Here is a 20726-nt window from a genome sequence, read left to right on the forward strand (position 1 = left end):
ACAAGTATGAAGTCAACCTAGTTGTTTTTTACCACTTAGAGTTAGCAATTCCTCTGAGTGAGTCAGTGGGAAAGTCAGGGCTGCACTAAAGCTACATTTGTGTTTTAAACGTTTCTATACTTACATTGACTACTCTAGATTATAACTACTCTAGATTCAACGGGTGAATAGGAAGTTTCCATGATTGTAAAGGTTGGGGGTGGGGGTGCTAATAATGACTAAATTACTTTCGACTGATGAACAGGTTGGATTCTGAAAATTCTGTCTCCAGGAAGGGCCACAGAAGCCCATTTAACCAATGATAAGAGCACTAGTCTGAGTCAGCAGACCAGAGGTTTCTGCCACCACCAGTGCTCACTTTACCTCTGTGTGTTTAAGCTTGAAATAGGAGAAATGGTCCCTATGTTCCTCTAGGGAGATTGTCCAGAAGAGCTTTTAAAATTATATCTTATTATTGCTGTTGGTATTATTTTTTAACAATATTATCTAGTATTCAGATACTAGGTTTCTATGGGGAACAAAGGTTTTGAATGGGAAAATGGGATTCTAAGCGCCAGTTTCTGTCTGTTCCCTGCCAACACTTTGGTAGAGGGATCTGGAGGTTCTGGGTTCCCACTGCTCTGTGTGGGATTTCCCTAGGTTTCAAGGCCAAGGCTGGGAACAAGAGGAGGTACAGGAGGGGACAGGGCCAAGGGAAGTGAACCCACCACCACACCAGGCCTTTCCCAAGTCATGCTTTCCTCCCTTCAGATCTGAGTTTGGGCCTAAGAGTTTGTTCCTACTGTATGTTCAGCAGATCTCTTAGCTTATCCCTTATCCCTCAGTAACAAAACTAATCCAACGGCACTGCCTACCTCAGGGTTAATTGTGGAAATGCTCTGGAAACTCCATGGATGTTAAATGTTAGTCTGAGTCATCAGCATATTTGGGGGATGGGACTTAGCAGTTAAGGAAACTGTCCAGTGAAATGAAGTTTTATCTTATTATTTAAAATTTTAACTTATTATTTAGTGACAGTTTAGTACCCTCTCAACAGTACGCTCAGTGTTTTGTCTCCTCTATTTGTTCCTCTTAAGACCTGGATAAAATTGGTACTTCATTTTCTCCATTTTACACATTCAAAAAGTAAAAGATTGAGTCATCTGCCCAAGGTCATCCATTTTATAAAAAGCAGAGCTAGGAGTCTTAACTGATGCCAAGCCTTTGTGGTCAACCACAACATATAAGATTACACAGACAATAGAAGCATCATCTCTTTTCTCCAGTTCACAGCTCACTGTTTCCTTGCACTGTGTGCTTTTAGAGATTTAGTGGCTTATCAGTCAATATTACAATAATAACAGTTGTCTCTTTAGGACTCTTGAGTTAAGTGGAGGTGGGTGGAACAGACTAGGATGGTGATTCCTTCCTATACATTAAGTGCCCCAAAAATGAGGATCCTAAGAAAGGCTGGTCAGAAATGTGAAATAGTAGTGCTTAAAATAAAATGGGAAAACTGAAAATACTTACTCATTAAAGTAACTGGTGATTTAGAAATGTACTTCTCAGTTGGTCCTAGATCTTCTCCCTTGAGAGACTCCTTTTTCGGCTGGAGGTTGAAGCGTCAGGTTGGAGAGCCCAGAGCCTGGGCTGCAAGGCAGATAAATTCACTCTGGGGGCTGCTCTGTTTGTGAGTCAGCGTCTAGGGAGAAGAGGCCATTTCCGGTGGCATCTGGAGCAAATGACACGAATCAGCACTTTCTTGCATTAGGAAGTGGAAGACTAATGACCGAAGCTTTAAGAAATGGGCAAATATGAAACAAACTGGTAAGTAAATCAAACTAGAGCTTCTTCCTGAAATTTGGCTCTTAGCTTGCTTTCATTTCACATTTCTAAGTAATTTGGGTGTAATGTCTATTGACTCTTGCTTTGTTTCATTTTAACAATTCAAACTCTGGGTTCTTAGCACCCTTATTTGTGTAGTTTGTTCACAGCTGGGAAAGCTATTAGAAGGGGAAAGGGGGAAAGACGGGACTGGAAGCGGAAGTGAGAAGAGAGATACCAGAAATGATGACAGGAAGACTGGTCCCTTTTCTAATTAATTTTTTAAAGTCAGAATCCTGAATTTTTATATGGGGGCGTTAGAGTTTACAAGCCATTTTCAAATCACTTCCCTTGCTCCTCCTACCTCCTGTGGGTGGAAGGATAGACCATTCCGCAGCTGCAGAAAGCAAGGGGTCTCAGCCACAGGACTCTGGTAAACACAAAGTGGCAAAGCCTCCTCTCCTGCTCCCCTGGAAACAAACCAGCAGGTGACAGGAAAGGGAAATGGGAAGTCGTTCTCTGATTGATTAGATAAGCTCAGAGCTTTGTTTTGTTTGGGAAGGATCTGACTTGGAAGAGGAGGAATTTCACTTCTACAGATGCCAAGAGGAAAGAGAAGGAAGAAATAAATCAGAAAAAAGAAAACAAAAAAGGAAGTGAAGTTTTAGAAGTTTTCTCCCAATAGTGAACCTTCTAAAGTATGTCACTTTAGGATAAGGTATCTCTCCATTGCTTTAAATGGTGTAAGATACCTAACGAACAAGAGTAACAGATTCCAAAATAGTGCTGAAATAATGTCCTTCATCCCTAGATTATTTTTTTTAAATTCTATGTTTTAGGTAAATTGGCCTGTTAAGTGATGCATTTATCTTTTCTTCTTGAAAAATACTACTTTACTTCACTGACTGCTCAATGTATGGCTTAAAAATTAACCCCACACATTACACTTTGTTTTTATCCTCTTTTCTATAGCCACAAATCAAATTATTTCACACTTTTCCCATGAATTTAATTACAATCATTATTGTGTCTCAAGGCAGGGCTGTATCTAGAACCCAACTGATAACTTTTGTATTTTAAACTTCAGAGTGGCTTGTGACATCATTTTGAAAATGTGCCATTATTTGACTAGCTATTCTACAAATGAGTTGCAAATCTAACTAGTATTTTAAAATTCAGAGTAATTTGTGATATAACTTTGAAAACTTGCCATTATTTTGAGTCTAGCAATTCTGTAAATGAGTTGCAGATCTTTCCAGTTCTCTAAATTTCAGCTAGTGTGTACATGGTGAGAATAAAAGAACAATTTAGAGGATGACTAAAATTCACATAATCATCCTAAGACCAGAGAACAGAGAAGCTGTAATAATGCACATGCTAATCTCACTTGTACTCTTTAAAATTCAAAATGAATTTTTTTGAGACCAAGCAACAGATTATTATTTCCCACATATTTTCTTACTTCCAAGAACTTATGATATATGGAGAGAGTTACAATTGCTGTTCTGGCCCCATTTCATGCTCTGTAGCTCAGTGAGCTGGCTTTCTCACCCAGCTTTTTCCTAAAAGATAATGAGAACTATGCATGTATAATGTTTTACACTTAAAATGTGCTATCTCACAGTAAATCCTGGTTTACGAAGTAAGGCAAGCTCTCATTATCTTCACTTTGCAGACAGTGAAACTGAGGGCCTGGGAGAGGTGAAATGACATAAATCACCCCGATGGATGAGCACAGGGTGGAGCACCCCTGACTGCAGGAGGTCATCTTCACAGCCCTCTGCAGGGAAGTCAGACCAGGCATACTGTCCTCACTGTCATCCTTAGATCATTTTGCTTGTTTCTAGAAGCTACTTAACGCACAGGGTGCAAATGTTCAAAAGGTGTATGAGTGAGAGTGAGAATTAAGTTTCCCTCCCTTTCTTGTTCCCTAATCCCTTGCTCTTCTTTCTAGAAACAATCCTATCACACCTTCTTGTCTCTTCTACCAGAAATATTCTCTGCAGATATTCTGTATCTCTCTGAAATATTTTATTCTCTCTTTCTTCCTTTTGAAAGAGTCAACTTCCATTTTTATTGAAGGCTCTGGAAAAAAATACAAACGCCACACTTAGAACCAACGGTAAACTGCAAAAAATCTGGTAAATCATCCAGATTGTTGAAGGCACTGAGATGTTTGAAATGCTGTAGAAAACTTGAGATTCACAACAGCCTATAAAAAGAGGTGGGCTACTGTCCTCTTGGGTTTGGCCCTGATGTCCCATCTGGGGACCACTTAGAAACCTTGATCTTGATTTGTGATGTGGTCATTGCATGTCTTTCGATGGAGAGGGCTGGAGCAAGAGTGATGATACTATGAAGTAAAGTGAACTGCCGGATGTCTGACTTTGGGGCCAAACAGACTTGGGTTTGGAACTTGACTGTTTCAGTTTGGGAGTCACTTAACTCCTCTGTAATGCTGCAATCTTCTCATCTGTGAAATAAGAATAATAATGACCACTACACAGAAGCATGGGTTTAATGAGAAAGTAGATCCGAGTACCAGGCACACTGCCGTGGATGGTAAATATATCTGCATCGTTAGCCGTGGCTCACTTTATTCGGTCTTTCTTTCCCTCATTCATTCAAAATAACTGGTAGGCACTGTACGAAGTGCTGGGGAGAAATCACTGTGAATATAATACATGCAGAAAAAAAAACACCCATCAAAACACCGTGCCCTTATAGAGTTGATCTTTGTGTTGGGTGAAGCAGGCAACTAAAGAGCAAGTGAAATAATTCGTTAAATAAGAGAATAAGAACATGATTGCTGGATGGGATGAATGTAAGGACTGTGGGTTGGAATTTTAAATAGGGTGGTGATGGGGTTCATGACGCTGTACCCTAGAATGCAGCACCTTGACATGTTAAATATTTTAAGCTGAAAGAATGTGAGAAACAGCAGGTACTGGAAAGACTCTGACCACCACCACCACCCTTCCCCACCCCACCCTGAAGCAAGTCTTAAGACCCTGGGTGGGAGAAGCCCTCTCCATTTAAGGAAGGAGCATCCTTGGACTTCCCTGATAGCTCAGATGGTAAACAATCTGCCTGCAGTGCAGATCCCTGGGGAGATCCCCTGTTGAGGGGAATGGCCATCTACTTCAGTATTCTTGCCTGGAGAATTCCACAGACAGGAGCCTGGGGGCTACAGTCCATGGGATCGAAAAGAGTTGGACATGATTGAGCGTCCTACACATACACAGCACCCTTTTCTCTGAAGACAAAGGGACTCCTAGGAATTCCAATAAACAGGGCTTGCTAGGTTCCCTCACTTCACTGCCCTTAACTCTCACCCTTTGTCCTATTGATCTTCAAATCCAATATGAAAACATTCAGGCCTATTCAATGGATAGGAGTTTGAACAAACCCTGGGAGATAGTGAACGACAGGGAAGCCTGGCATGCTGCAGTCCATGGGTTCGCAGAGTCAAATAGACTGAGTGACTGAACATCAACAACAATCCTCCCTTTGGGTCTTAATTTCTTTAGAAAGGCTAATTTGTAACCTTTCTCTTGTTGATTTGTCTTTTGTTACAGAGATCCTGCTAAGAACTGTGCAATGGAAGTAAACAACCTTGGTCTGGAGGAGGCTGCCTTGAGAAGCTGAGGGTCAGGGTAGGGGGGGATGGAGGAAACCTTGTGGAAATCTGGTGGGAGGACGCACCAAGCAGAGAGAATAATAAGGAAATGAATGTGACTGGGCTGGAGGGAACAAGGGAGGAACATACAGGAGATGGACTTTCTTCACACAGAGAAGAAAGGCAGATGGTGACGGAGTCCTTGGGCCTAGAAAAGAAAACAACGTCTCAAAGGCCCTTGCTGAATCATCTAACTTTAGGGAAAACAAAACCGAACTTGAACTTTTAAGTCCCACCCTGATGCTCAGGGACTTATCGCCCCCTGCCCAGAGGACTTACCATCCCCTGCCCAAAACCTCCCACCCCCTGTTCAACTACAAATGCCATCTCAACTGAAGTTTAACTGAAAACGTCCTGCCTAACTAACATTTCCCTTATCACTTCCACAAACCTCCCTTAAATATGCAGCCTCCCTGATCCCTCTCACGCTCAGCCTGGTTGACTGTCACCCCTCCTTGCCTGAATAAAGAAACCTACCTCCGTTGAGGTTGACTCTCCTGCCTCGACCTGAACTATACCTTACAGATGGGAATTCCCTGGTAGTCCAGTGGTTAGTTAGGACTCTGTGCTTTCATGCTGAGGGTGCAAGTGAGGGCTTGGGTTCCATTCCTGGTTGGAGAACTAAGATCCCATAAGCTATGTTGTGGGGCCAAAAAAAAAAAAAAAGGGAGGGGGGTAGATTATAGGTCATTGAAAGGACTTGGGCTTGTTATTTGAAAGCCATTGTGAGGGGCTTGAGCAGAAAATTAACACCCACCTTAATAAAACTGGGATGTGAGGGAAAGCAGGAAGACCAATTTAAGGAAGTTACCAGGTAATGCAGGAGTTGAGGCTTAAACCAGAAACACATTAGCCAAGGAATGAGAAAGGGTCAGATTCTGGATATATTTTGAAAGTAGAGGTGACAGGATTTGCCTGTGGAGAGAGGATGGGGTGTGAGAGAAGTGGGGAATACAAAGCTAGCTCCATGGCTCGGCCTGAGCGCAAGAGGGATGAAGTTACTGAGATGGAGAATCTCTGGGAGAAACAGGTTTGGGGGTGGATGGCTTGTTCCCTTTGAGATTCCTTTTACACATCTAAAGTCAGGTGTCGGGTGGGGATTTGGCACTGGGCAGAAAGGACTAGCCTAGAGAGAGCAGTTTGATTTGGGTTTGGATGCTACTGCCAATGGAGATGGTGAAGCTACAGAAGAAAAGAGGTCTGAGAATTCCTGGGAGGTCAGGAAGAGGAGAAGGAACCTGGAAAGGGCCTGAGAAGGAAGAGTCAGTGGCAGCAAGAAGAAAGTATGAGGTCCTGGAAGCCAAGAGGAAAACGTGTTTCAAGGCAGGAAGGATGGTCTCAGTCAGAGATAGGTGATAAGTCAAGTGGGATGTTTGACCATTGGCAGGACACTGGGTGACCTAGACAGTGTTGGGGACAACTGCTGATTACAGTGGTTAAGAGAATGAGAGGAGAATTAGTGGCAGTGCCACCCTCGAGGAGTTAAACTATAAGTAAAGGGAAACTAAAGATGAGGGGAAGTGGGAGAAGAGAGATTTTGTTTAAGATGAGAACAACAGTAGCTTGTTTGTATGCTTTCAGGAATGATTCCATAAACAGGGGAAAAGATGCTGCAGGAGGAATGGGAGAGAATTCTGGAGCCATTCCCTTGAGTTGGTGAAAGGACTGGTCTCTAGGGCCCAAGTGGAGAAGTTGGCCTTGGATAGGACAGTGGACATTCAACCAAAGAAATGCCAGCAAAAACACAGGATGTGGTGAAGGCACCAGCGGGTAGGGGTTTTCCTGATTGCTCTTTTCTCAGGGAATTAGGCAGCAGGGTCCAGGTCACCCAACTGAGTGTGAACCTGGGGAGGGTGGTATTAGAGGTCTAAGGATGGAGAAGTGAAAGTGAAGTCAAAGCCACTCACTACTGTTTGCGACCCCGTGGACTATACAGGCCTTGGAATTCTCCAGGCCAGAATACTGGAGTAGGTAGCCTTTCCCTTCTCCAGCGGGTCTTCCCAACCCAGGAAGATCTGGGGTCTTCCCAAACTGAAGTCTTCTGCATTGTGGATGGAGAAAAAGGTATGAAATAGTCATCTGGGGGATGAGGAGGCTGTCTTCTCAATAGCATGGGGCCTCACTCAAAGCCAGGAGCCGTTACTTGGATGGGCTTCCCTGGTGGCTCAGACAGTAAAGAATCCACCTGCAATGTAGGAGACACGGGTCCAACCCCTGGATCAGGAAGATCCCCAGGAGAAGGAAATGGCAACCCACTCCTGGGAAATCCCATGGACGGAGGAGCCTGGAGGGCTACAGTCCATGCTCAACAGGGGTGTTTGGTTTTTCTAGTCTGTTTCAGCCACGTGGGTGCAGGTACAGAGGAGGCAAAATAATATTTAGTCAGATTGGAGTTTTGCCTTTCAGTTTCTGTTTATGTTAATGTGCCATTACAAATTTATAATTTGCTTTAAACCATAATTATTTAAAAGCAAAATCACAAAAGCCCAATATTATAATTTAGTGAAAATATTCTGAATATAACGGCAGAAATGATCTTTCTTTAATAGTAACAATTTTTAATAGGTCTGGTCACAGATTAATTTAGACTTATCTCTATATGAGCCGCTATCATTTTATCTACATTTTCTATTTTAAGGGACACTTATTTTTCTTATCTTTTGGAACAGAGTGTTTCAAACATGCTAGAAATCAGCCCACTAAATACTTACTTATAAATGCCCTTACTTCAGCCAGCTGGCATGGTGTGTGTCTGTGTACCAACCAATGACTGGCTTCCTTAAAAAAGAGGACCAGATTTGGCAAACCACAACTCTGTGTGTTTTCTTTACTTGTATGACTTGAAACAGTATACATTTTTGATCATTTCTCTTCAAATCATTTGCATTTAGCGCTTTCAAGCACATATGAATAATTTGTTTCTTTGGGGGTACAAAGTCTTCTCTGAGAGTATGTTAAGAATTTTGAGACTGGATCAAAACTTCTCATGAGTTGAATTTAGTAACTGAACTAAATTCTGCACTAACTCAGTACATGCAAGCTTTTGCATTATAGAGGAGCAAGGCCAGAGTTGCTGGAGTTTGGGAGCTTACAGGTTGACAAAAGCCCAATTGGTGGTTTCACCAGGATGAGAGAGGAATGGAATTTATAAAGACCTCATTCTGTCAGGATCGCTTTAACTTTTCTGCAAACCTTCTTTAGAATTTTTATGTTTTATGCAATTTCTCTATTCTGCTCCAGTGTAGCTTCATAGTTCAGAGCATGGCGTCTGTAGGGCAAAGAAATGAGTTCAGAGTCTGAAGTTTCTAATCTGTGAGCTGAGTGACTTTGGGAAAGTTACTAACCTCTCTGGCCCAGTTCCACTTGTGGAAATTGAATAGGCCAAGGGCTAAGCAGAGTGCTTACCAATTAGTCTATGCTCAATTTATTCTAGGAATTAGTACATATACACCCATGCTTTAGTAATACAAAATAATTACTAAGCTATCCTAATAAATTAGCAGTATAAAAATAGATTTTTAAGTGGCTAACCATGGAGCCTGGACCAAGGACTTGGCCTCCTGAGTCTTGGTCCCCTAGTCCCAGAGACATGGTCCATAAATTTCAGGAAAAATAAAAGGCTATAAACCTTTTTCATAAAGAATAATTTAATACACTAGGAGAATTGAATCTTGAATTATTTAGCAATATTCCTTACCTTTAAATATATTAAATTTTATTAGAAGATTACCAACTTAGTTTTCTGAATCCAGTGTTTCTCCTTCCCCCACCCCGTCTCCCCCTCTCTCATATTACCATCTTAACCATTTGCAAGTATACAGTGCAGTACTGCAAAGTATATTCACACTGTTGTGAAATAGACCTCCAGAATTTTTTTGTCTTACAGATCTGAAAAACTCTATCCATTAAACCATATCTTTCATTTTGCTGTTCTTCACAGCCCCTGGGAACCACCATTCTACTTTTCTGTGAATTTGGCAGCTATAGACACCTCATGGGCTTCCCTGGTAGCTCAGCAATGTAGTGAAACCCTAGCTCAATTCCTGGGTCAGAAAGATCCCCTGGAGAAGGGATAGGCTACCCACTCCAGTATTCTTGGGCTTCCCTGCTGGCTCAGCTGGTAAAGAATCCACCTGCATTGCGGGAGACCCCAGTGCAATCCCTGGATTGGGAAGATCCCCCGGAGAAGGGAAGGGCTACCCACTACAGTATTCTGGCCTGGAGAATTCCATGGACTGTACTGTCCATGGTGTCACAAAGAGTTGGACATGACTAAGCGACTTTCACTTTCAGACACCTCATAGAAATGGAATCACACAGTATTTGTCTTTGTGTCTGGCTTATTTCACCTGATATAACATCCCCAAGGTTCATCCATGTTAATGTAGGTAACAGGATTTCCTTTTCACAGGCTGAATAATATTCCACTTCCACTTCACTAAAGTTCACCAGGTCACCATATCTTTAAGAGCACAGTTTTGTCCAAACCCAGACCAGCTCACGAAGACACTCATTTTGAGATGTTTAAGAGTCAGTTGACTTAACTATTTATTGGTGACAACAAAATTTCCTTTCCACGATCCATGTTGGCAAAAACTACACAAATAAAGAAGCTATATTCTAGACCTGCAAAATGCTAGGAGCATTATTTTTTTTTTTTCTTTCCCAGAGAGGCTGGCAGAGAGTCCTCTTTTACCTTTCACATTCATCATCTGTGTTTGAACATTTTCTCTTTAAAATGGCTTTTACTTTTCAAGTTGTCATATTGGAGGGGGCTATTCACAACACCGTCAGTTTAAAAATATCTGGGTATTTTGGGAATGTAAGCTGGTGCAGTCACTACCATATGATTCAACAATCTGATTCCTGGGCATACATACAGATAAAACTATGATTTAAAAAGATACACGCACTCCAATGTTCATAGCAGCACTATTCACAATAGTCAAGACATGGAAACAACCTAAATGTCCATTGACAGATGAATGGATAAAGAAGTTGTGGTACATATACACAATGGAATATTACTCAGCCATAAAAAGGAATGCATTTGAGTCAGTTCTGATGAGGTGGATGAGCCTAGAACCTATTATACAGAGTGAAGTGAGTCAGAAAGAGAAATATAAATATCATATTCTAATGCACATATACGGAATCTAGAAAAATGGTTCTGAGGAATTTATTACAGGGCCGCAGTGGAGAAACAGATGTAGAGAACAGACTTATGGACATGGGGAGAGGGGAGGAGAGGGTGAGATGTATGGAAGAGTAACATGGAAACTTACATTACCATATGTAAAATAGATAGCCAACCGGTATTTGCTATATGACTCAGGAAACTCAAACAGGGGCTCTGTATCAACCTAGAGGTGTGTGATGGGAAGGGATATGGGAGGGAGGTTCAAAAGGGAGGGGATATATGTATACCTATGCGTGATTCATACCGAGGTTTGACAGAAAACAGGAAAATTCTGTAAAGCAATTATCCTTCAATAAAAAAGTAAATTAAAAAAAAGATGTGGTACAGATACATAATGGAATACTTCAGTTCAGTTCAGTTCAGTCGCTCAGTCGTGTCCGACTTACTCAGTCATAAAAAAGAGTGAAATAATGGCATTTACAGAACCATGGAAGGACCTCGAGATTATCATACTAAGACAAGGACAAATACCATACAGTATCACTTATGTATGGAATCTAAAATATGACACAAACAAACTTATCTGTGAAACAGAAACAGACATAGAGAACAGACTTGTAGTTGCAACAGGGTGGGGTGTGGGGAGGGATGGATTGGAAATTTGGGATTAGCAGATACAAACTATTATATATAGAATGGATAAAAAGGAAGACCCTACTGTATAGCACTATATTCAATATTCTGTGATAAACTCTACTGGAAAAGGATATGAAAAGTTATATATGTATAACTGAATCACTTGCATAGCAAAAGTTAACACAATATTTTAAATCAACTATACTTCAATAAAATAAAACTTTTTTTTTAATGTATGCTTTTAAGTGGTGTTATATGTTAATTCTAAGAGTGGTAACATTATTTGCTGAAACCAAAATGCTCATCTGTGTGCATGGAAGATTATGGATGCAATAATTTATTTTCAAAGGTATCTGAAACTTGGTCATATCACATTTATAGAGACAAGTTCTAATATCTTAAATATTAGATATTTAAATATTAACTGCAAAATTAGCGACCATGAAATTATCTTCTTATGGAAGGTAGAAATTGCTTAATATTTTTGATGCATGCTACTCTTCCTTTCCTTTTTATTTAGATAAATGTCGATGAGTGCCTCCAGAGCCAGGTGCAGTGCCTGACACCAGTGGGTACAAGGTTGAGTAAAATATAGTCTCCTTGTTCAGGAGCTCCCTGTCAGTCAGGCAGAAACACAGAAGCAGAGGATTATAATTCAGTGCTGGAAATGCAGTTACAGCCTTATGTTAGGGCATCACTTCTATCACTGAAAAAGGATTTGAAACATCTTAATGAAGATATGAAAATGACTGAAAATAGCACTGTGAAAAGTGGCTTCCGGTTAGACTCTCTTCCCAAAGACATTTGCTTTGTAAAGATAATGAGTGCCCCAAACAGCACCATTTGTTTCATATGTCAGTTGTGCATCACTGTTCCATTCTACCAGTCAAATGGGAGACTTTTAAATATTTTTCCAAATTATCATTCACAAAAATTACACTACTGGTTACTTCTCCTTGCCTTCCTTTCTTTCTCCTTTAGGCTGTTTCTTTCCTTAACACATTTTGTTGTTGGATCTCTGAAACACATTTAAATAAATGAAAATGGAGAACTACAAATTGCTCCTATTTCTCTGATGTTCACCAGTTTAACCTATGAGTCATATGTCAGCATTCTGTTTTCTTTGTCTTGATTTCTAACTGTTGTATAACTGTGGACTTAGTCACTTGATATATTGGTATCAGAAGAAAAAGATTCTGTGTTTATGTTCCATATTTGCATTTATTCTTGGTGATGGAAGCTAATTCAATCTCGGAGTAGTTTTAAAATACATGACAAAAATTGCTAAGAAGAAAGAAATCTCTCCTTGCTGTTGGTTGAATAAACGCTGAGACTATGCAAGGATCCAATTTAAAATCAGTTCTAAACTAATGATCTTATTCCCCAAGTGTGTTGTTCTTCTCAGTAAGTGAAGCCAACATTCACTTAATTGCTCTACGACAGAAATTACAAGGTCATCTGTGATTTATCCTTTGCCTTCATCCACCCAGGATAGAGTAGATTCTGTCTGCTGAACCATGCTTGGGTCAGTCCCTTGCTCTCCCTACAGCCTGGACCTCAGCTTAAATCTGCAGTCCTGCTGTGGCTTCCTGATTTATCTTCACAACTATATTCTTTTCTTCCTCTGCCCATTCTCTGACCTACTGTCTTTGCTATTCCTAAGACGTAGATCATACACTTTCACTTCCCTTTCATAGGCTGAATTTAACCTGCTAAATCGTGTCAAATTTTTTCTGAAATCAAGCATGTTAGCCAAATACATAGTATTGCCTCTATGAGGCATGCAGATCCCAAACTGACAAGGCATCTGGATTTCCTTAGATCACAAGAATAAGTAATAATGACACTTCCTGAGTATACTATTCTGAGTACTCTGAGTGTATTAACTCCTTTTACAAAGTCAATGATAATAATCACTGCCATCATTCATTAGGAATCTACTTTCCATCCAGACATTAGGTGTCCATTAGCTGTCACCTTTTACCTTGCTCTTTTGGCCATGAGACATAAGGGGTCTTAGTTTCCTGGCCACAGACTGAACCCATGCTCCCTGCAGTGGAAGTATAGTCCTATAGAGGAACCACCAGAGAAGCCCCAGTTGTTCCCTTTTAAACCACTCTTCAGGTAAGTTCCTATCTCTGGGAAGAAGACGAAATGAGGGGAAGGATTTCTGAGAGGGTCAGGTGTTGCCCCAGGCCAGTCAGCTAGGAAGTAGCAAGATCCAGAGCCAGCCCACACCCCCCAGTCCCTGCTCCCTGCTCACCCTCTGCCCTGGGCACCGCACCACTTACATGCTTGTAGTGGTGCCACATCAAGGAAGGGGATGGAGATGGAAATTAAAACATTGTGACCAAGACGGGCAGGCTGTTTTGACTTAGGACCTGGAGGGAACAAACCCGGCACTGAACTGACTTCACCAAGTTCCTCACTTAACGTGTAACTGTTTTGGTTTGGGGTTTGTGTCTGCTTACGGCAGGCTCAGGAGTCCTGGACCTTTGGTGGAGTCATAGAATGTTAGCCTCCAGGATGAAGCTGTCTCTTGCAGAACGTGATTAACCACAGACAAAATTTTAGGAGGAAGTAGGCTAAGAAAAATCTGCAAACCTTGCCTGTCGTCTGCTGAGGCTGTCAAACAAAACTAGATGAGGAGCTTATCATCTCTTTAGGTGGAACCCCCTCACCCCCGCCCCAGATGCTTTGACTGAATAAATTCTCTCAGTGGATGCCTTAAGAACAAGCGGTGTATCCTTCATGGTGGGGGACCAGCTCACCAGCCTGAGGTTAAGTGTTTTACCTTGGCGCTGTGTCTGCTGACGAGGAATGCATACTTACAGGTTCAGGCAAGGACGGGTTCCTTATTGTCATGTCCAGTCATGGCTTAGTCCCGGAGGAGGAAGGAAGAGAGGTCAGGGGGTTATACCACACTGTCACTGGCGCTAAGAGGAGAAGCAGGCAGTGGGGAGCTCCTCTGGGCCACTTGCCGATCTGCTGGGTCATCCTCCTCCTATCGGGAGAGAGACGGCACTTCCGTCAGCGGGCTTGGGTAGGGGCAGCCACCTCAGCCAGCTGCAGAGCCTGGCCCTGTGGCCTCAGGCTGCTGGGGGGCTGGCTCGGGCTTCCTCTTTCGTGGAGCTGCTTACAGAGTCCCGACCATTTTCTGCGCTCCGGGTTGAGCCCGGCTGCCGGCTCCCCACTTCATCTCAACCAATGCCACCCACTTCCTCAGACCAACGCTAGGATTTCCTAATCATTTCTTTTACATTTGGGGACAAAGATCTAAACTAATTTAGCCCTCAGTCTCTCAATTTCTGCTTTAAGTCCTTTTTTCTTGGTGTTTGGACCACAGGAGACCATTTAGGACCCGAAGAGATTTTTCCCTGAAGGTTCTCAGCCAGAGATCACCAGGGTCACCACGGTCTACACCTTCTCATCAGGAGCTTTGGGTCTCTGTCTGCTGGCATCCCATTCAAAGTCCTTGCCGACCTGAGCCGGGAGACATTTTGTCCGGATGCCAATGAAGTTGGCTCCAGTTCTTCTGGATCAATCTATCAAAGTCCCTGGGCATTAGGACAGACATCTAGTTACAGGGAAGCAGACACTGCTAAGCTAGCTAGTCCTCTGGAAAGTGCTGGCATTTGGGGACACAGAGTGGAAGGTGGATGACTCCACTCAAATCTGTTTTTTCACTTTCTTTTCCAACATGCCAGGTCCTTTAAAAAACTAGGATTTTTAAAGTAATTAATATAGAGTGCAGAACATGAAAATACAGTTTTGCCTTGTCTCCAGGAGGCTGAAGGAATGACCAAGGAGAGAAGACATAGAGTAAAACACCCTAGGCCTTATGCCAACTATTGATCATATTATGGTTCACCTTTACTAAGGCCTGTTTCTGTTCCTCTTCCTGTCTGCTCCCTCCTCTTTGATCTCCCTTTCCTTCATTTTCATAAAGAAAACTATTGGCTAGGGAAACTTTCCTGGTGGTCCAGTGGTTAAAACTTCACACTTCTACTTCAGGGGGTACGAGTTCGATCCCTGGTCACAGAACTGAGGTCTGTATGCCACACAATGTGCCCCTCCCCCAAGAAACACTATTGGCTAAATGAATTGCTTATTATAACAATCTATGCTGTGCTGTGCTAATTCACAGTCAGTCGTATCTGACTCTGCAATCCTATAGACTGCAGTCAGCCATGCTCTTCTGTCCATAGGATTCTCCAGGCAAGAATACTGGAGTGGGTTGCCATGCCCTCCTCCAGGGGATCTTCCTGACCCAGGGATCGAACCTGTATCTTTTACGTCTCCTGCATTGGTAGACAGGTTCTTTACCACTAGTGCCACGTGGGAAGCCCATAACCATCTACATCTAATCTCAATTACAAGGAAAGTGAAATGATTAGGGAGGTAACTGAACTAGGGTATCCAGATTCAATATATAGTATTCACTGCTAAATTAGGAGGAAGTGTTATGGCTTGACTGTGGAAATCAGCTCATCTGTAGACATTGAGGCAAGTAAATGAGGAAGAGAATTAGAGCCATCGGAGCCTTTACCTTTAAAAGTCTGACCTGCCTGTCCCAGTCTGTAGGCTCTGGGGGATTAAGGAAACTAGGCAGCAAGTAAGGACGGGGGCTAATCCAGAGCCTGCTACATACTCCAGGAGCACTTCTATGCTTGAGAACAAGCCCAGGAGGTGTAAACTCCAGTGGCTATAGGGATTAGATGTGAGATGGAAGAGGCTGAGTGAGCAGGGTCTATTCTTTGTATGGACACCCATTTTGCATACTAAACATGTAGGAATAGTCTTTGTTTCCTCTAAGAATTGTACAGCCAGTCCTCTCATTTCATGTGTTCCATCTACATCCATGGATTCAACCAACTAAGAATAGAAAATATTATTAAAAAAAAAAAAAAGAAATTCCTGAAAGTTCCAAAAAGTAAAACTTGAATGGCCCATGTGCTGCCAGCTATTTATATAGCATTTACATTGTATTAGGTATTATAAATAATCCAGAGCATTTAAAGTATATAGGAATAGTCTTTGTTGTAGGGGCATAGGTTGTATGCAAATACTATGCCATTATATGATGGACTTGGTATCTTCTGGGGGTCTTGAAATCAAGCCCCTGTGGATACCAAGTGATGGCTATACTGTACTAAAAAAAAAAAAAATTCTTGAATATTTTAGAGCTCTAGTTTGCTACTTCTGATAAATACATAGGCTCAGAGAAATACCCCTCTACCATAAGGAAAAAACAGAAGTGAAAGTATAATGGCAAAATAAAAACTTAATGTGTAGCCTCAGTGTTGGAGACATTAGGGAATGGTGCGGATTGTGGCAAACTGGAGAACACATGTATCATCTGAAAGCGCAGAAGCCACTCTGCTCTAGCAGATTGCTTCATGAGAGAATAGGGCTCTAGTATCCTTTGTTTTTTTTTTTTTACTTCTGTCTAGAAAATGAGGGAGTCAAATTTGAGAAAATATAGAATCAGATCAAACAGGAGTAGTAGGTAGAAGACACAGGAACAGTGAGGACTGCAGGAGCTATAAAAGGGCCAGAGAGAGAATTTTGGAAATATTCTTGCCTCAGAAACAGACACTTTACTTTCCCTTCCAGCTGTAGTAGAAACCAGTGACAGTTTCCCAGGCAACATCCAGTCTGGCATAGCCTGATAACTCGTGTACTTTTGCAATGCAGCATAATTTCTTGATAGGCAAATTCTAGCACCATTTCAGAGTCCTACCAACCCAAGAATGGAAAGTGAGATGGTGCTATTGGGTAGCAATTCCCTGTCATGACAAATTTTAACCCTTCTGTTAAGTTTAGAGTTCTTAATGGATTCTCATTTCTCTGTCGTTGTAGTTCACAGAAATCAAATTCCCAGTCTGACTACCATATAAGAATCTTCTATATGTTTTTATCTGTGGTGCTTAAAAAAATATATATATATATATATAATTAAATATTTATAACACCAATATGGTGATATTGTAGTTGATCTAAATGGATTTTAATATTTCTTCACAGTTGGGTACAACTCAGTGGCCTGTTTTCAGGTAGAGGGTCAAGTTTACTCAAAGATGAACTTAAAAATATCTGTTTTCTTTGTTAAGGAATAATAATGGTAATAAAATACTGTTATGTGCTTGTGCTCAGTTGTGTCCAACTCTTTGCAACCCCTTGGACTGTAGCCCACCAGGCTCCTCTGTCCATGGGATTTTCCAGGAAAGAATACTGGAGTGGGTTGCCATCTTCCCGACCCAGAGATCGAACCTGCATCTTCTGTGTCTCCTGCATTTCAGGTGGATTCTTTACCCCTGAGCCACTGGGAAAGCCCTAATAAAATACTGTTAGGGCAGTATTAATAACCATACTACCTAGGACTTTAGAAAGCCTTCCAAGTAACTTCAAACAAATCTACACTTCGTTTTTAAGAACACTGGGGAAGTAGAATTTAAGTGAATAGCTGTGCCTTTTAATCCACATCTCATGGGCCCTTTACTGTTTAACTGTCCTTATGATTTTTTCTACCTGCTCTCTAACAAGCTGAACTGAGATGGACTAGAGTTATTGGTCTGACACAGCAGGGGAAAGCTATAGGCATGTTGTTTTCTGAAATCCACAAGGCATTTGGCAACACCTATCATTGTAGCATTGTATATAAGAGGGAGAAATGTATATGAACTAGATGACAGCACATTTTAGTGCACTCACAGTCATCTACATTCAACATATCATGCAACAGTGATTTAGGAAATAGTGTGTGGGAAACTACCACGGACTAGGCACAGCTCCAGGTCCTACAAGGATAGGAGTTAATATGAATTTTTTTTGTAGAGGACACTGAGAAGCAAACAGAGGTCTTAAAGAAGAAATACACACACACACAGACACAAACACTATATGTATAAATACATATATAATTTAAAAACAGATAACTCTAGACTTGAGTAGAGAATAGACTTCATCCTCAGTGGATACTGCAGTATAAAAATAATTTTGAAATGTCATAGGTGAAAAATGTTACAACATTACATATAACAATATATAAAAATATATTAATAGGCTGTTAAGTATAGGGTTCTCATATACACTCTTCCCATCCCCAAAGATTCTCCTATTATTAAATTTTGCATCAGTGTGGTACATTTGCTATAACCGATGAACCAATATTGATATATTATTTTAACGAAAGAAAAAAAGAAAGTGAAGTCGCTCAGTCATGTCCAACTCTTTGTGACCCCATGGACTGTAGCCCACCAGGCTCCTCCATCCATGGAATTTTCTAGGCAAGAGTACTGGAGTGGGTTGCCATTTCCTTCTCCAGAGCATCTTCCCAACCCACTGTCTCCCATGTTGCAGGTAGACAAGTTACCATCATTGCCACCAGGGAATTTTGACTAAAGTCATTACTTTACATTAGGGTTCACTCTGTGATGTATATTCTATCGGTTTGGACAAATGTTTCTTTGCATCCATCATGTTTCATGGTGTTAGGTATTATCATGTATCTTCGTATCGTGTATGCACCATTACAGTATCGTATGGAATAGTTCCACTGTCCTAAAAATTCTCTCTGCTGCACCTAGAGCACATCCTCCTCTCCCCCAGAAGCCTTAGCAATCACTAGTCTATTAGCTTTATAATTTGCATCTTCCGAATGCCATAAGTTAATAGCTGTAGTCATTCAGTAGGTAGTCTTTTCTAATTATTAGGCTTCTTTCACTTAGCAATAGGCATTTAAGGTTCATCCATGTCTTTGTGGCTTGACAGTTCATTTTATCACTGAATATTATTCCATTTTATAAATGTACCACAATTTGTTTATCCATCCACCTACTAAAGGACATCTTGGTTGCTTCCAAGTTCTGGAAATTATGACAGAGCTATTATAAACATTCAAAAGCAGGTTTATGTGTGGCCATAATTTTCAACTCATTTGGGTAAATAACAAGGAAGATAAATAATGGATTGTGTGGTAAGACTAAAAGTATAGCTTTGTAAAAAACTGCCAAACTATCTCTGAAATGGCTGGACCATTTTGCATTCCCACCCAACAATGAAAGTTCCTATAGTTCAAGATCCTCTCCAGCATTTGGTATTGTCATTACTTTGGATTTTGGCCATTCTAATAGGTGTCTCATTTTTGTTTTAGTTTGTCATTCCCTAATGATATATGATATTTCCTGGTGGCTTAGACAGTAAAGAGTCTGCCTGCAATGCGGGAGACCTGGGTTTGATCCCTGAGTCAGGAAGATCCCCTGGAGAAGGAAATGGCAACCCACTCCAGTATTCTTGCCTGGAGAATCCCACAGATGGAGGAGCCTTGCAGGCTACAGGGTTGTAAAGAGTCGGACACGACTGAACGACTTCACTTTTACTTTCAATGACATATGATGTTGAGGATCTTTTCATATATTTTTTGGCATCTATAGCTTTTTTCTTAAGGTGTTAGATCTTTTGCCCATTTTTAAAGTTAGGTTGTTTGGTTTCTTATTGTTGAGTTTTGAGAATTATTTGTACCCTTTAGATACAAGTTCTTAATCAGATACACGTTTTGTAAATATTTTCCCCTAGTCTATGACTTGTCTTTTTAATCATTTAAGAGTGTCTTTTAAAGAGCATACGTCCCCCCCCATAAGTTTTTAAATTGTAATGAAGTCCCAGTTAATTTTTCTTTCATGGATTGCACTTTTGCTGCTGAATCTAGAAACTCATTGTCAAGCATAAGATCACCTAGATTTTCTCCTTGGCTTATGACCCATTTTGAGTTAATTTTTTAAAAAGGTGTGAGGTTTGCATCAATTCCCTCTTTTTCCTTTTTTCCTGTGGATGTCCAGTTTTTCCAGTGCCATTTGTTGAAAAGCTTATCCGTTGTTCACTGAATTGCCTTTGCTCCTTTGTCAAAGATGAGTTGATTAGATTTGTGGGGGTCTACTTCTGAGCTATTTATTTCATGCCATTGATATATTTTTGCCAATTCTTTTGCCAATTCCACATCACTGTAGGTAGAGTAAGAATTAAATTTAGATAGTGGCAGTCCTCAAGATTTTTTCTTCTTCAGTATTGTGTTGGCTATTCTGGGACTTCAGGTTCTCCAAATGAACTTTAGAATCAATTTGTCACTAGCCACAAAATAACTTGCTGGCATTTTTATTAGGATTGAGTTACATCTATAGATCAAATTGTAAAGAACTGATATATTGACAATATTCACTCTTGTATCCATGGAATATGTCTCTATTTATATAGATCTTTTATTTCTTTCATCAGAATTTTATAATTTTCATCAGGCAGATCTTGTATTTATTTTTAAAAACTTTTCCTTAAGAATTTCTTTTGTAAATGATGCTGATGTGAATGGTGTTTGTTTTACATTTCAAATCCAATCATAGTGAATGGGTTTTGGATTTTTTTCAAATATGTTTTCTACATTTATAGATATAATCATAAAAAAACCAAAACCTT

At 40.8% G+C, this 20726-nt stretch overlaps 1 protein-coding gene and 1 long non-coding RNA gene across 13 annotated transcripts in view; one reads left to right on the forward strand and one right to left on the reverse strand.

Annotated features, from left to right (window-relative positions):
- The window catches only part of PCED1B (PC-esterase domain containing 1B), a 197758-nt gene that overhangs the window by 55430 nt on the left and 121602 nt on the right, over nucleotides 1-20726 (reverse strand). For 11 of the 12 annotated variants that reach the window (XR_016037587.1, XR_008681839.2, XR_016037590.1 and 8 more), the window contains exons 4-5: nucleotides 14091-14262; nucleotides 1510-1711 (exon numbers count right to left, since the gene is read on the reverse strand). The gene's annotated coding sequence lies outside the window, so the exon portion shown is untranslated. The remainder of the gene's footprint in view (nucleotides 1-1509; nucleotides 1712-14090; nucleotides 14263-20726) is intronic. The other variant, XM_088836958.1, reaches the window with a different exon arrangement.
- Nucleotides 1668-5966, forward strand: LOC148777596 (uncharacterized). The gene is made up of 2 exons (XR_016037591.1): nucleotides 1668-1806; nucleotides 5382-5966. It is a non-coding gene; the product is annotated as an uncharacterized LOC148777596 (long non-coding RNA).

Source organism: Moschus berezovskii, chromosome 6 (assembly GCF_049115385.1).
Source record: "Moschus berezovskii isolate FMDL1 chromosome 6, NW_MosBer_1.0, whole genome shotgun sequence".
NCBI lineage: Eukaryota > Metazoa > Chordata > Mammalia > Artiodactyla > Moschidae > Moschus > Moschus berezovskii.